At 39.4% G+C, this 12,380-nt stretch overlaps 1 protein-coding gene across 1 annotated transcript in view; it reads left to right on the forward strand.

Moving 5' to 3' along the window:
• The first annotated feature begins 2,283 nt into the window (after positions 1–2,283).
• Positions 2,284–12,380, forward strand: part of LOC146331810 (caM kinase-like vesicle-associated protein) — a 36,058-nt gene continuing 25,961 nt past the window's right edge. Inside the window, exon 1 of the mRNA XM_084745237.1 lies at positions 2,284–2,464. The gene's annotated coding sequence lies outside the window, so the exon portion shown is untranslated. The remainder of the gene's footprint in view (positions 2,465–12,380) is intronic.

The following is a 12,380-nucleotide window of genomic DNA, read 5'->3' on the forward strand; positions in this document are numbered from 1 at the left end:
AATGTGTTTTTGTCTTTTCTGGTCTAAAAATACTAAAACTGTACACTGTTTATGCCAGCGTAGCTGAGAGTGCGTATATTCTTTATGTTTACATCCCTGACATCTCAGGAGATTTTTTTCTATGACTCATTGAGTTCATTGTGGTGTTTGTAAATGATTCAGTAAACAACCATGTTTATATCCACCCGGTCAAAAACTAAAACTCAAGTTTGATTAAACAAGAAACAGTAAAAGTCTACAAACTTCCCTGCATGACTTCTTTAATTTTCTGACGTGAGAAGAATCGTACACATATCTGTAAGCATCTGTCTATGGTAATAATATAAATTAATTGTGATCAATCCAATTGTGTGCCCTTTCATTCGAGAAAATGGAATGAAGTGCCTTCTAGTGAAGAAAACATGATCAACTTGCATATCTCCATGTGAGGTATAACCATGTGGCTGCAGTTATTCCATGTTGGCATTTGTACCACTTCAGCAGTTATAATGTCTTGCAAACAGTTAAGACAATACTGATGGCAAATGACTTCATCTTGACTGTTTTTAGGCATAGTAACTAAATTGCCAATATTTTTTGGATTACATAGTGGTTGGTCTGCAGTGTAACTGCACTGATGAATGATCCACCATCTGTTGGCATACTGCTGTGCTAGCTATGCCTTCTCCTCATCCATTCACTGTGGCTGTTTATGGATACTGCTTCAGGCCACTGGTATTTTTGGGTGACAGGATAAAATCCAGGTGAGTCATAGTCATGGCACAGTGACGGCTTGCCCATGCTATCAAGTCTCAGAAAATCAAAATGGTTATGCTAAATAAGGCAACATTTGGCATTCACTATCTGCAAGACAGTCAGTCAGACTACCCTTAAACAAACAGATGCAGCTCATTACCTGAAGCTAGGAGGAAGACAGCGACAGCATGCATTCAATGATTACTGTTGCTCATCGAGGTGGTAAAACTACACACCTGGCTGCCATTTGACAAATCAATGATCATTAATATGTAAGCTCCCAAAAAACTAACTTCCCTGTTTTGTTTGCTGGCCTACTTCTCTTCCATATTCCTGCATTGCAAACTATTTTTATCTCCAGATTTCTCCGTGTCCATCTTGATTTAATGGGATAATCAGGACAGCGCATATATAAGCAATAACATATATAAGCAATATTTTTCATCTATTCATTTTTAAATTCAATAGTATTTGGAACTCCCAATATCAATGAAAGTAGTGTATCATCGGCATACATTTACACCCTATGTGTGCATGAATGTGTATTTCTTTGTCATTAATTATGAAGGACTTATTGCATTCAAGAGGCCAATTTTATTACTGTTGCTGCAGATGACAGGAATTGTAAAACACAGGTGAGGTCGATAGGGGGAGCATTGAGTCAGGGCACAAGGGGGCGCTATCGAGCCTGCACCTTGATGAGGTGAAGATGAGGGCGGGGTGAGGAAAAAGTCGTCCTGACCGGAAGTGACCGGTATCGCAGCAGAGACCTTTAGGTCACATGAACTTGAAGCAGGACATAGTCAGATTGCTGGAGCATTAAGAACTGTATGGAACATGTTGTGCGTTAAAATACGGGTGCCCAGCCTGCTAGGGTGGATGCAGTCCTTTAAATAAAAAGACTGACGGTTCCAGAAGAGGTTAAAATTGTCAATAAAAACCATGTTGTGCACTGTGCAAGCAGACTGGAGCCATGTGAATATGGCTAAAACGACCGACAGTTCAGCCAAGCGGAGGTATGGGGCTGGAGATAAAAACACGCTTTCCACAGCCGTCCAGCAAGGGGAGAAGCTTGCTAAAATCTCGTTTTAATATCTCAGATGTCTGGTTGGAGACGTCGTTGCAGCGGACGTGGATAATCACAGGTGTGCTTCGCTAAGAGGCTGGGAATCTTGCACATGATGTCCACTACCTTAGCAACCTGGGAAACAGTATGTAGGAAGAGACTGCTGGTTCCCGGGCAGTGGTGGAAAGTCATGCAGGTCGAGAATATCAAATCAGGCAGCAGGGCTCCGTGTGTGATGGCGTTGAACTGAATGGGGCTTTGGGCTGTGCCCCGAGCCGGAGCCAGGGATCCTCTGGAACAGCCACTGGAGGAGAATCCGAAGCAGCGCCCGGAATGCCAGCAGCAGCAGGAGGAGTGGAGCTAGAGGCCGGCGTAGCAGCAGTATCAGTCGGCGGAGTGAAACCAGCGGGCGGACCAGTGGCAGCGGGCATAGTGGAGTCAAGGGGCCGACAGGACCCTGGTCCTGGTGTACCGAGGGCGTCGGGCAAATACGGAGCAGCAGCCTCCAGTTCTTCGTTGTTGACCGGGCCTTGTGTGGGGCCGAAGAGGACAGTATCCAAGTGTCTCTCAGCTTCCTGGATTTTGTAAAGCGTGGATATCCTCTGCTCCAGCTCAAGGGTCTTTTTACCGAGGTAGACACAGCTTTTGCAGCCGGATGGCGAGGTAAGTGTGACCATGGCCACTTTACCATGTGTGCTCAGCTTGTTTCTCTGATTGCTTAGGATCAGGGTGCCCGATTGCTAAAATCCTTAACTCCGATTAAAATATATACCTAAAAACATCGAGGATGTTGAGAGTGTAATGTAAAATATGGCTAAAACTAGATAAAAAAAAGGCAGTTTATGCCCAAGCTATTCAGCTGAGAGACAAAACGCTGACAAAATGCCGACGCATGCGCACACACCAAGGTGCAATAAAGTACACACTAAAGCATGTAACAGGCCTGCTGAACCACTAAAGGATATTGTGTCAGTGGCATTTTTTCCTCACCTAAGCATGAAAAGTGTATGAATGTGCATTACCAGCATGGGGCTGATGATGATGGGAGCAAAGGACAAAGAAAAGAGCAACAGAGTCAGTGCAGGTTAACCAAACTGCAACCTTCACCTGAGATGTTTCTCAGCAAGCGTTATTTTGAAAGTCAAACTGGACATTGCATATTTATTATTGCTTGGGGTCTGTTGCATGTTTTGGTTTGATTGCCCATTTAGCATATGCAAGTAGCATAAACTTAGACTGAACATTCCTTCTTATATGCGGTATAATTGTGTAGTATGTGCTGGCATAATGTTTATACTACAGTATGGACTATATGCCTATAGCAATGCATTTTCTTCTTTACTCTGGCATGAAGCTGAGCAATAATAAATTATTTACACCCACCTGTAAATAGGGTAGGTATAGAAGTTGGATGTGCTGACAAGGCAAAATAGATTTCCTCAGTCAAGGACTGTATCACCCCTCCTGCCAGCAAAACGTAGTCTGACGATTTTCTTGTACAGAATCGTGCAGTTGATATCAAAAGTCCATTTGAGAGACACTTTCCAGTAAAGTTTCATGAACAACTGTTAGGACTGGACTCAGTCATCGAGGATGTGACAAAATTTAAGTTAAATTCAAGACTGATCAACTTTTAACAAACACACCTGTAAAGAAACCAGGTTTGCTTTGTCACCTGGAAGTGCCAAAGGATCTATTTATTATTTTGGATCAAGACAGGAAAGTAAATCACTGATACCTACAACAAGTTTCCAGTGATACTGTTTTTTCTAACTTCATGATAGCCAAAGATTTCTAGTTGTAGCTAGATGATCAGTGATGATAATATTGTGATAACAGACAATCAGAGGTCTCACTGCCTACCAAGCTGGGGATTTAACAAACCTAGGCCCGTACTAAAAACAAAAAAAGAAACAAAAAAGAAACAAAAAAAAAAGTAACAATGGCTGATGATAATCTGACTCACTCGGTGCTGAGAGATCTCAAAGACACAGAGAGGTTAATCAGCTGCAGGTGCACCTCATTGACCAACTCACTTCTTCACAGCAAGTGTTCAAGTAATTTCCCCTTCATCAGCATCCTCCTCGATATAAATTGCTCTGACAATGGTTCTGGCTCCTTCAAAATGTAAAAATCACACTTCAACATTTGCTGAGACTCTGTCAAGTTTTTTGTTTCACACTGGGCCCCAGCTTTGGAAGCAGCTCAACAGTATGTGATGGATTTCAGCGTCTGGTGTGAACAGTAATGGGCTTACGAAACATTCAGCCATTTCCTGTCAGTGTGAGTGTCACATCATGTAGCTTCAGGCACATTGGATACAAATTTTCATACTTGTTACTGAGACATCAACCATTTTACAGAGCTCAGTCAAGGATACAATTGCTAGATGGGGGCGCTGAGTATTAAAACATATATCATGTTAATAATTTAAATTTAACAGTTTGGTAAATTCCTTATGAAATGATTTCTAAATACTTGCTCTTGATTATTCCTACTTAAGCTATGAAACAATGTAAGAAAATAACAGTACTTATTAAACAGTGTAGAAATTTTGTTGTAAACTTCTTGTAAAGACACACAAAGGCCTCCAGCAGTTGAACATTTTGCTGTATTAAAACTGGTGTCTGGACAAATCTGAGGAACATGGGGTCCTTGAAACACATGGTCCTGGGAACATAAGACCTTGGGAACAGAGGACCTTTGTCATGTTCCAATTACGTGACTTACAAAATCTGGGAAACACAGGGGCCTGGGAAGATAGGTTCTTTGAGAACATGGGACCATGGAAACATAGGAGCCTTTGCCAAATTCAAAGTATGTGCCATACAAATCTGGGGAACATAGGGCCCTGGGAGCATAAGACTTTGGGAACATAGGACCCTAGGAACGTTAGACCCTTTGCCATGTTCCAATTACGTGCCGTGTAAAGTTCAATCACCTGCCTGCATTAACATATGTTATTGCGTGTTGTGAATGACGGAATCAAAAATTAATCATGTTAGCTGTCGTTCGTGGGGTTTCGACAGGTTTTGTAGACAGAAAAATGTGGATAAGAGAGATTTTCTGTTATGCTGATCTGTATTTGTCTTCCAAAAGCCCTGTTGTGGCTTGTGAGCCTGTTGCTATGACAACCACCATTTGATACCAGTGGTGTGTAGGAAGGCAGAGAGATATGGTTGAAAATTAGCAAACTGCTTTATGCATGTTTTATAATCTATTCATAATTTTCATGTAAGCGTGCGTTTGTGTCGGGGGAATAAATAATATGAGTTTGGAAGAGCAATACACTCAATACTCGAGAAAATAACATCCATTCAAGTATTGAGTAACACTGGGTCATATTCCCTCCCATGATTAATTCAAGGATTGTTGTACTGTATATGCCTCAAAGTGAATACTGTGGGCACACTGAACATTTTTCTTTCACTAACTCACTGAATTGCATCTTTTGTTTATCCTCATTATGGAGATAAGGTGACCCACATCTCTCATGAGAATCAGTACCTCTCCAGTCCCTGCAAGTAGCCTATATCCAGTTTGCTAAAAATGCTGCTTATATGTAATTAAATATGGTATGTTATGTGTATGCAAAATTACTTCTGAGGGACATTCAAAGCTCAATATACCTACATAGATACAGAACAGTGGATATTGAGTAGCATCACAGTACTCACATATGTCTATGTTTTCATTTATATTAATATCAAACATGGGTATCAATAAGAAAGCATTCATTGCAACATATCTACAACCATGCAACTTAACATTTTGTTTCAGAATAAAAACCCATCACCATTTTTGCATAAATGCAATCTGCTAAAGCTGTATTTGAAATAAGTGTGGATATACCAGAGTGTAAGAAATGTAATAGTGTTGTATCAGTGGTAGCCTGCAGCAATTAGGGAAAAGAGTCCCACTGTTTATGAAAGTGGTTAAGTGCTGGTGCAGACCCAAAGGCAGCCCTCATAAACTCTGAATTAGCACAAGAGAACTGAGAGATAAATTACCTTTCCACATGAGCAGAGAGACTACAGTAATTACGGGGATATGAAACCTTTACAGGATGTTAATTTATTTATTTATTGTAGCTGCTTCGTCCCAAGAGCACAAACCAATATAAAAATGTACCAAACTAGTTTGTTACCATTGAATTGTGCTGTCTTCACTGTGTTAAGGCTTTGAAAATTAAGAGTTGGAGATTTAGTAACAGCCTCTTGTAGAACTTCTCTGCAGTGATGTTCACTATGAAATGACTGTTTGCTTTGACACAGAAATCGTAGATGCACCACCAGTTACGAGCTTATCAACATTATGGACATCCGGTCCTTCTTGCTGTGTTGTGGTAGCTATGGTAACCTCAAAGAGCACCAAATGTTCTACTTGAAGTGTGAGGGTATCATCTGTGACACTGTGCCTCCCTCCCTACATGGAGGCAAAAACAGTCAAAATCCACATAACTGCTCCAACTGTCTGTGATTTACTCTTAAAGGGTTGATTGACCCAAATTCCTTAGGATTTATTAAATTTCACACACTTCCCAATTTGAGGTGACTAAAATTTTGTTTTTGGTGCTCACACCATTTAAAAAGCTGTTGTGATTCTGGATAATTCACGGAACATAGTAACAACACTTTTCATTGCGGCTCTTTCTTTAGTAAAAAAGTGTACACATGAAGGGTTTGGGTTATACAGAGTAACAAGACAGTGTGATTTTTGACAGAAAACTTTCATTTAGTTTTAGTCATGATGTTTTGATTAAAATGCTATTTAGGTGTAGTCATATTAAACCCATCTGAGTTGTTTCAGGACATTTTATTTTATGGAAAAAACATTGCTTGTATTTTTTTTTCGACCAAAACATTAAGTGCTTTGAGCAGCACAAGCGTTCACCTGTATTCTTGTAGGTAAATATCTCCATGGCACTGGTAATGAGTCAAAACTGTATTTGTATTTGTTTTCGTTTGAACCCTTTTTGGTTTTCTTGTTCTTGCATATTCTCATTTGTGATGGATTGTGCCTGATAATCACACATGGATGATATGAATTGCTATGTGCTTTTGTGTTACTAATCTTTGATTATGATGAATGCAGGTGTTAGGACCCCCTGTGTGTGTGTGTGTGTTGTGTGTGTCTGTTTTGGTTGGTCTTTGGGTAGGGATTTTTGCTGTGGCTTGTATGTTTGTATGGAAATACATAATCATCAATAAAAATAATATTTAAAAAAATGTAATATGGGTGAACTGACCCAATGACATAAAATATTTACTTTACAATAGTGTTAATTAAAAATAAAAATATACATACAATATTCTGAATATGAAATTCATAAGAAAACACTTAATGGAAAAAGTCAATCAAGCAGAAGAGAACACTGACATGAATGTTCTAAAATAACACTGAAGTTGCTGAGTTTCTTGTTCTCGTTAATGTAAAATGCTGCATGTTGTGGGAATGTGGGTGAAACTTGACTGTACGTACAAACAATCTCAGGTGCATTAAAAAGATTTCTGCTTCCACACATGTATGAGCACATTCAAGGTTGACTGGACATCCACAATAAAAACAGTGGGGCTTTCCATTAACCTTAAGGCCTGCTCTCACAGATACGGTATCATGTCTTGTGTGTCCCAAATCTTTCAAACAGTCAATAAAAAATCATTTATCTGATATTGTTTAACTTAGTTTACCTGCACCCATAGTTATACTCTATAATAAACCTAAAACTAAAAATGTTAGTATTATCTATTCAGAATTAAAGGCTTGTTTAGTTAGTGTTACATACATCAAAAACCTTTTCAAATGTTTTCTACTTCACAATACCACAGAGGAAAAATCCCTTTTTATCTTATCTTTGCACATTCAATATATACTTTTCAAAAAACCTTAATTTTCATGATTTATTGTCTGCTAGAATTTTAACAGGCGTGACTTTATGCCTTCACTTGCACAATGAGCTATTTGTTTACATGTTCAATTATATAATCGGTACTGTTTTCTTAGAAAAACCTTTGAATGTCTTTAGAAACTGCAGTAATATAGCTGTCAAGGTCTCTGCTGATGCTTGTGAGAAGCATGCCTTCAGCCCTTCAAAGGTTTCCATCACAGACCCCATGACTATTGGTTTTGGTTTCTATGACAACTAAGTTGAACTATAAGTTGAGTCATCTTTTACGAGTTTGAGTACATGATTGTGGAGAAAAGAAAATATGTTTTTGGTCAGAAAATGATCTCAGATCCAGGTCTTCACTGCAAAAAAGGAAAAGATTATCATATTTTAAACAGTGAAAATAATCTGCCAGTGGAATGAGATTGCTTGGCTGATGTGGGAACTTGCCTTATGTTGTCTCTTTTCAAGAATTTTCCAAAAAAAAAAAAAAAAAACATGTGAGACTGCACCAGGATCAATTTATGTCAGGTCTGAATCTGAGACAGCAGAAGGATATTTTTGCAGTGTGTTTTGACACAAAGTTCTAATTTTGCTGCACACCTCATCCTTTGTTGCTCGAGTGGGCAGCTTTATTTCTTGTCTGTGTTTTAAAATATGTTCCTGAGGCCTTATTTACACATTTTCAGCAGCACATACTTGTAGTTTCTGCCCAGAATGAAAGAGAAAATGGGGTATACACCCAAAATAAAGCTTATAAGACCCACTCCTATAGGTTAATCTTATTTTGGTTGCTGTTTCTCACATTGTCATCTCCTGCCTATATATAATTCCCTGCGAAACAGCAAATAAATCTGATATGACATAAACGCAGCCCTCACTCTCTATTTCAAAATTCCTCCAAGAAGAGACTGCGAGGGATTTGAGACACAGGCGAGAGAAGACAGACATGTTGAAACAGTGAAGCAGGGGACTCACTCGAGTCCATTCATAGACTTACAAATGCTGGATTAACTGGATGCAGCCATGGTAACATAAGGATGAGCAGAGCATTGAGTAGTTTCAGAGAAGCACAGTGAGGTACTGCCTGCGAGCTTTGTGACGCACATTCCACTTTTGCGTATGCTTGTACTGTATGACAGAGAAGAAAGAAAAAGCTTTCTTGTGGATAATTAAAACTGATATAAATCACACTGGAGGAATATCCTGCACGAGGAAAAGACTGTTTTTGTTGGGAGGACCTGAGAAAAGGTCTTTTTATTTTAACCTCCACTGAAATACATAAGGGGAAAAATAACTGCATATTACATCCCCTAAACAGCTACAGCGTACTGGGTGTAACCAGTTTCTCATTTATCACGCAGCTACAATGACTGTTGGAGGTCAAATTCCACATGAATGTACAGCAATGGACTTTCAAATTAAGGGCAATACAAGTGACTTTGACCATTTTGACTGATTTCTTAGCACAGCTTCAAATAACTGAATTTTAACTGTGTCTAATAAGGGGCAACATTAGACCCCTGAAGTAAAAGTAAAGGCAGAGAATGCTCTGAGTCAAAGGCCAGACCAGTGGGATATCAATTTAGTCCACGCAAAGAGTACAAGAGTCATCAAATCCTGTAATATGATTGCACGGACTCTCCAGACACCAAACTTATAGCATTTAAATCCAAATTTACAATAATCCTCACATTACAGAGACCCCTGGAGTCTCAGAGATTTGACAGTTATCCTCAAGGTTGCTTTAAGGATCCTCGGTGTGAGATTTGTTAGTGCAAAATGACTTTTATTCTTCCTTAAAATGGCACCAAATGCTGCAATATCCATGTCCCTGAAGAGGCTGTTACTATGGCAACAGCGCACCAAAATTGTGGATCTCACCGCCAATTTAGCTGTTGTGTCAAACACAAAGACATACAATTATTAGAACATAAAACACATGAGTGGGGGAGACGGGGATGGTAATAGTAATAATACTTTTTGTTTGAGCATCAGTAACTCAGTGGTTGTTCATGCTAGATCTCTTAAACTTTGGTACATGGTATCTATATTTGTCTGAAAATAAAACTCAACTGGACATCTACTACACAGTCACTGATAATGGGAGTTAACATCAAAATGCATATAGGTCCGCTGTTACAACCTACCCCACTATGGGAGTGAGTTGTACCACTGGGGATACATGTAACAATGAGAGGAAATTTGCTGAATAAAGATCCACACTATCCAATTTATGAAAGAACATTAGTGAGGAACAGTTTTGAATAAAGTGTGTGTGCGTGTGTGTGTGTGTGTGTGTGTGTGTGTGTGGACTGTATTCCTGAGCATGCATGTGTCACATAAGGGTTCAATCACTGTCACAATTCTGACAAATATAGATGGCTGCCCGGGGGATGCAGGACTTGTGGGCCCAGGACTCACATCTTACACACTTGACCCACACTTCTTTTTGCCTTCAGTTTGCAAAGTGTTCCATGCACACAATGCGGGAATTTTCATTTTAAAGATCCCATGAATTAAAATCTATGTTTAGTTTAATTTAAACTATGTTTGTTTTTTTTATATATTTTGACTGTATTTATACATACATTGATCAGTATCTGGCCCAAAATGCTGTTTTGTAGATATTTTAGGTATTTTTAATGATATTTCATAGTTTGTATTTTTGTTGTTGATGACTCACTTTACACTTGGAGGAATTACTAAATCTTCGCCCAATGCTTTCTCGATTATAACGCAGTGGAGCATAGATGACAAAACATCCATTCACCAGAGTGACTGGCGTGATTTAATTACGCAGGTTCCTAATGGACAGAGGGCTTTACTCTGCTTTTACTTTTTGCTAAAGTAGCTAACCGTAACTGTTAGCTGCCATCAGCCAACAAAGGAATTAGGCTCAGCAGCCTCCCAGTGAACACAAACACAGGCTCCGAGACCGACAGGGAAAACAGTGCCAAGGTCCCAACACCCAGGGGCTATCTGAGCTAACACTGCTGGGAGCCATGGACTTGTACATAACCAACAGACACTACGCTGGCCGTTTCACAAGAACTATAATGAACCGTTACAACTATCTTACATAGCAAGCTGTTTTAGCATTTGGCTGGAGGTAACATTAAAGCAAAGCATCAAATTAAACTAGAGAATCTGCTACTTCAAGTTACAGTTCATTTTATCTACACTACATGGTATGTTAGACAAAAATAATCTTAATAAACACAATTTTATCTTCTTACCTGAAAATCTTTTTTTAATCACAACTAACTCAGTGTATCCACACTCCCTGTTCCCCCCTATAGAATTGAGCCATATTTTGTAGAATGGAAATAATCTTTCAGTATACATGTGCATGGATGAGGTGCTGTTTTAATAATACACTGGAAAGTCAAGTCTGAATGCTGTCAGGTCATGTGAATCATTTGACTTGTTCTAGACATATTTGACACTCCAGGCTGTCTCCTGAAATGGAGATGCCTCACCTTTTATCTTAAGAATACCCAAATCTAGGGTGTACTGGAGCTCTATTTTTTGTCACAGACTACTTTTAATGTTTTTGTTCTACTTTTGCGACTGTGACACTGGGGTTATATTTGTATTTCCAAGTGTACTTTTACCTTTAAACAGTTTCAGATGTGCCTATTAAAATTCAGGTTTTGTATCTCAGGTTGCTGACATTGTGACTGACTCCCTCCTACAGGGGAAGATTGGTAGGAGGCTTATAAACCTCCCGCTCTAAAATAATGACAGTGATATAAGGGATTCCAGGGCTCCGGTTTGTGATACAACACAACTTGTATTGCTAAGATAACCACAGTTTTGGAGTACCATGTGATACCGGGAGAGAGAAAAGAGAGAGTAGGTGGTTTTGTGGGTAGGTGGGGAGCAGGTGAAAGATGCTCCACTACTCTCTTTCCTGTTATCCCAATGGCCTTTTAGCGGCATTACTCATTTTAGGAAAGAGACACTCCTGTTACATAAGCCAAAGCTACTGCACAGAGTCTGCCTACCAGCTCAAATCCCTGTAGATCCTCTGTATACCTGTACATAATTGCAACGTGCTACCAACGGTCAGATCGCTTTCCTCTTGAAAGTGCTCCACTGCTGCATACACACAGAGGTCTCTGCAGAAATTAAAGCTTTCTGTGATAGTGTGGTAGTCTGTTGTACTTCGGAGAAATCCAGGACAAATGCAAACATCATAAAATCAATGTTTCCTTCTTCCCGGTTCCAAAAATGTACATTTTCACACAGAAATGTGAGATGGAAGAATTTAAAAATCAGGAACAGGAATGTTCTAATTCTGACAGCAGTATCGGAAAATGCCTCTGATACTGCCAAAAATACATCATCAGGTGTGAGCATGTGAGTCCATGAACTGATCTGATGCCATGTAATTTATTATATAGCCATTATATATACATACGTGTGTGTGTGTGTGTGTGTGTGTGTGTGTGTGTGTGTGTGTGTGTGTGTGCATAGCCAGCAGATATCCAGATAGCGATAATGGATGACTCCTCTCCTGTGTGCCAGTCATTGTTTACAGTCCAATTAGCAAGTTGAGATGCGAGAATGACTTGAAAGATGTGTTCTGGCTAATCACTATAAACTGATATCTGCATATGAATGCACATGCAGTTTTTTTAAAAGCTAAGAAAACCTAAATTGTTATCAGACAATAGCCGATGAGTT

The sequence above is a fragment of the Lutjanus erythropterus genome, chromosome 2, assembly GCF_056507025.1.
Source record: "Lutjanus erythropterus isolate fLutEry1 chromosome 2, fLutEry1.hap2, whole genome shotgun sequence".
In the NCBI taxonomy this organism is placed as follows: Eukaryota; Metazoa; Chordata; class Actinopteri; order Lutjaniformes; family Lutjanidae; genus Lutjanus; species Lutjanus erythropterus.